Below are 3,949 nucleotides of genomic sequence, written 5' to 3' on the forward strand. Positions count from 1 at the left end.
GGACTAATATAGACAGTGTAGCTCAAAGGTGGAAGTGAGAGCTGGACCATAAAGAAGGCTGATCGCTGAAGAATTGATGCTTTTGAATTCTGGTGCTGGGGGAGACTCTTGAGAGTCCCATGGACTGCAAAAGATCAAACCTCTCCATTCTTAAGGAAATCAGCCCTGAGTGCTCACTGGAAGGACAGATTGTGAAGCTGAGGCTCCAATACTTTGGCCACCTCATGAGAAGAGAAGACTCCCTGGAAAAAAGCCTGATGTTGGGAAAGATGGAGGGCATAAGGAGAAGGGGATGACAGAGGACAAGATGGTTGGACAGTGTTCTCGAAGCTACCAGCATGAGTTTGACCAAACTGCGGGAGGCAATGGAAGACAAGAGTGCCTGGCGTGTTCTGGTCCATGGGGTCACGAAAAGTCGGACACGACTAAACGACTAAACAACAGCAACAAGCTCAAAGGTGGGGAACTTCTGGCCCTCCCTATCCTGTTGGACTCCAATGGTCAGTTTAACCAATGGTCAGGATGATGGGAGATGGGCTTCAGCAGCACCTGGAGGTTCCCCACTCCTGGTGTAGACCACCAAAGCTTTGCTCCCCACTTGGGGATGGGCAAAACCTTGAAGCTTTGCTCCTACGTTTATGGAAGGAAGGTGACACTGATCCAGTGTTGTTACAAGTCTATAGTAAGAGATGCAATCTCCAAAAACGAGAGTGAAAAGGTCTTCATGCTCCATCGCTAGAACATGCAGTCAGTTAAAACAGTTATTGTTAGTCAAATGGTAGGGTTTCTTTGATGTTTTTGGTTTTTTTACTGCTTCACTTCTAGGAAAGTTATTTTCGGTGCGAAAGAAGTCCTTTCCCAATGGGTTGTAGATCTTGCTTGCAATTTTCTACAATATTCCACTGTGTTCCTATACAGGACGCTAGAGGGCAACATGAGACTACAGCTGCTCTTGCTGAAAATTTGTATCCTAGCATGAACAAATTTGAAAGGACAAGTGGGACCTGTAACAGAATGTGGTTGTGTGGGATGTTGCTGTTCAGGATTCAAGCCAGCTAGCCATGGTCTGTGCCAGGGTATTCAATTCTACTGCCCATTACCAATTTTCTAGTCTCTTTCCCCCACCCCAGACAGACACCCCACATTCTGCGGTCACTGAGCCTGTCCAGAATCCCCTGGTGTGCTTTACAGCACTGGAGGGGGAATGCCCTCTGAGGGATCCCCCCAAAAAACTCTCCTTGCATTTCTTGTTTTTCAGTGGCCCTGTTTGGGCTACAGTCCGGTTGGCACTCAGAAGGCTGTTCACCGAAGAATTGATGCTTTTGAATTATGGTGCTGGAGGAGACTCTTGAGAGTCCCATGGACTGCAATAAGATCAAACCTATCCATTCGGAAGGAAATCAGCCCTGAGGGCTCACTGGAAGAACAGATCGTGAAGCTGAGGCTCCAATACTTTGGCCACCACATGAGAAGAGAAGACTCCCTGGAAAAGACCCTGATGTTGGGAAAGATGGAGAGCACAAGGAGAAGGGGACGACAGAGGATGAGATGGTTGGATAGTGTTCTCGAAGCTACCAGCATGAGTTTTGACCAAACTGTGGGAGGCAGTGGAAGACAGAAGTGCCTGGTGTGCTCTGGTCCATGGGGTCACGAAGAGTCGAACACGAGTAAACGACTAAACAACAACAACAACATGGTATTTACTGGGACGCGGGTGGCACTGTGGGTTAAACCACAGAGCCTAGGACTTGCCGATCAGAAGATCAGCAGTTCGAATCCCCATGACAGGGTGAGCTCCCATTGCTCGGTCCCTGCTTCTGCCAACCTAGCATTTCGAAAACATGTCAAGTGCAAGTAGATAAATAGGTACCACTCTGGCAGGAAGGTAAACGGCGTTTCTGTGCGCTGCTCAGGTTTGCCAGAAGTGGCTTAGTCATGCTGGCCACATGACCCGTAAGCTGTACGCCAGCTCCCTCGGCCAATAAAGCGAGATGAGCGCCGCAACCCCAGAGTTGGCCACAACTGGACCTAATGGTCAGGGGCCCCTTTATGGTATTTACTTGTTTTTATCCTGAGATCTTATGATGAAGGGCAATATATAAATCTAATAAAGAAGAAGAGGAGGAGGAGGAGGAGGAAGGTGTAGGTGAAGGAGGAGGAGGAGGAGGAGAAGGAGAAGGAGAAGGAGAAGGAGAAGGAGAAGGAGAAGGAGAAGGAGAAGGAGAAGGAGATGGAGAAGGAGATGGAGAAGGAGATGGAGAAGGAGAAGGAGAAGGAGAAGGAGAAGGAGAAGGAGAAGGAGAAGGAGAAGGAGAAGGAGAAGGAGAAGGAGAAGGAGAAGGAGAAGGAGAAGGAGAAGGAGAAGGAGAAGGAGAAGGAGAAGGAGAAGGAGAAGGAGATGGAGATGGAGATGGAGATGGAGATGGAGATGGAGATGGAGAAGAAGTACTATTGTTCTACAATAAGAGGTGCTGGAACTCACAATGGATCCCTCCCTCATTCTCTTAAAATGGCGATGGCGCCCACCTGAGATGTGCCAGAAATGAGTTCTGGTGAATCCCAGCTACAAAAAAGCAATAATAATGACAACAACAACAACTCACGTCTGCTTTGCCGTCTCATCATAGTAGTAAAAATACAAGAACATTAACCATTTGCTGCCTTTTCAGTCTGGGTTTGGGGCAGGCATTTGAGGGGCTTGCATGGGGTATTAGGCTTGGAGGGCTACACCAAAGTCCTCCCAAGGAGCAGCCATACAACAGCTGAGACAAATAGCACAAGGAGTACATTTTCACTTGTAAAAGTGGTGACATGAACCTGTACTCTGGTGCTGCCAGACCTTTCAAGAGTCCCTATTTTCCAAGGACAGTCCCAGATTTACAGATGCCATCCTGGTTTCTGAGTTGATCCTGGAACAGGATGTCCCTGTTTTAATCAGAGAAATGTTGGAGGGTATGGAGTTATGTGACCCCCGCCCCAAGCCAAGGAGATAAGTAACTACAGTGGTGCCCCGCAAGACGAACGCCTCGCGAGACGAAAAACGCGCAAGACGAAAGGTTTTTTCGTTTTCAAGTTGCTTCGCAAGACGAATTTCCCTATGGGCTTGCTTCGGAAAACGAAGCTTGCCCCGCAATCTCCGGGGACAGAGGGGAAGGCGTGCAGCCATTCCCCTCTGTCCCCGGACCCCTTTTGAACCAAGGGGCGGCAACGGAGAGAAGCTTCAAAAGAGGGGACAGAGGGGAAGGCGCGTGGCATTCCCCTCTGTCCCCGGACGGTCTCCATAGGAACGCATTGATTGATTTTCAATGCATTCCTATGGGAAACCGTGCTTCGCAAGACGAAAAACTCGCAAGAAGAAAAAACTTGCGGAATGAATTAATTTTGTCTTGCGAGGCACCACTGTACACAACTTTTAGAAGACATCTGAAGGCAGCCCTGTATAGGAAAGTTTTTAAAATGTTTAATTGTTTGTATATACGTTGGAAGCTGTCTAAAGTGACTGGGGCAGCCCAGTCAGATGGGTGGGGTAAAATTATTATTATTATTATTATTATTATTATTATTATTATTATTAAATAGGACTCCCTATTTTCATCGGAGAAATGTGGGAGGGCATGATATGTGTCTGAGGCATGCACGTTATTTTTAAAATTTGAAACAGCTTAAATGACAGGGACGTCACATATGCAAATTGTGAACTGGGCTCCAAGCGCAGTTTAAAACGAAAGGAAAACCCAAGGTATTTAAAAGGTGAGCAGAATGGAAAGGGAATGCTAAAGACCAGCCCTGACTTCTAAGCAGCCTGTTGGGCAGATTTCCACAATTCCAGGGACGTATCTCCACAAAGGACTCTTGAATTCCATCATTATCAGCAACTTCCTGGCAACTCTGGAACGTGCCTTTTGGAACAGGACAAACCTTTTTCGCTGCTGAACTTGGTTTCAGAAAG

The sequence above is a fragment of the Podarcis vaucheri genome (assembly GCF_965113315.1).
Source record: "Podarcis vaucheri genome assembly, chromosome: 17".
NCBI classification, from domain to species: domain Eukaryota; kingdom Metazoa; phylum Chordata; class Lepidosauria; order Squamata; family Lacertidae; genus Podarcis; species Podarcis vaucheri.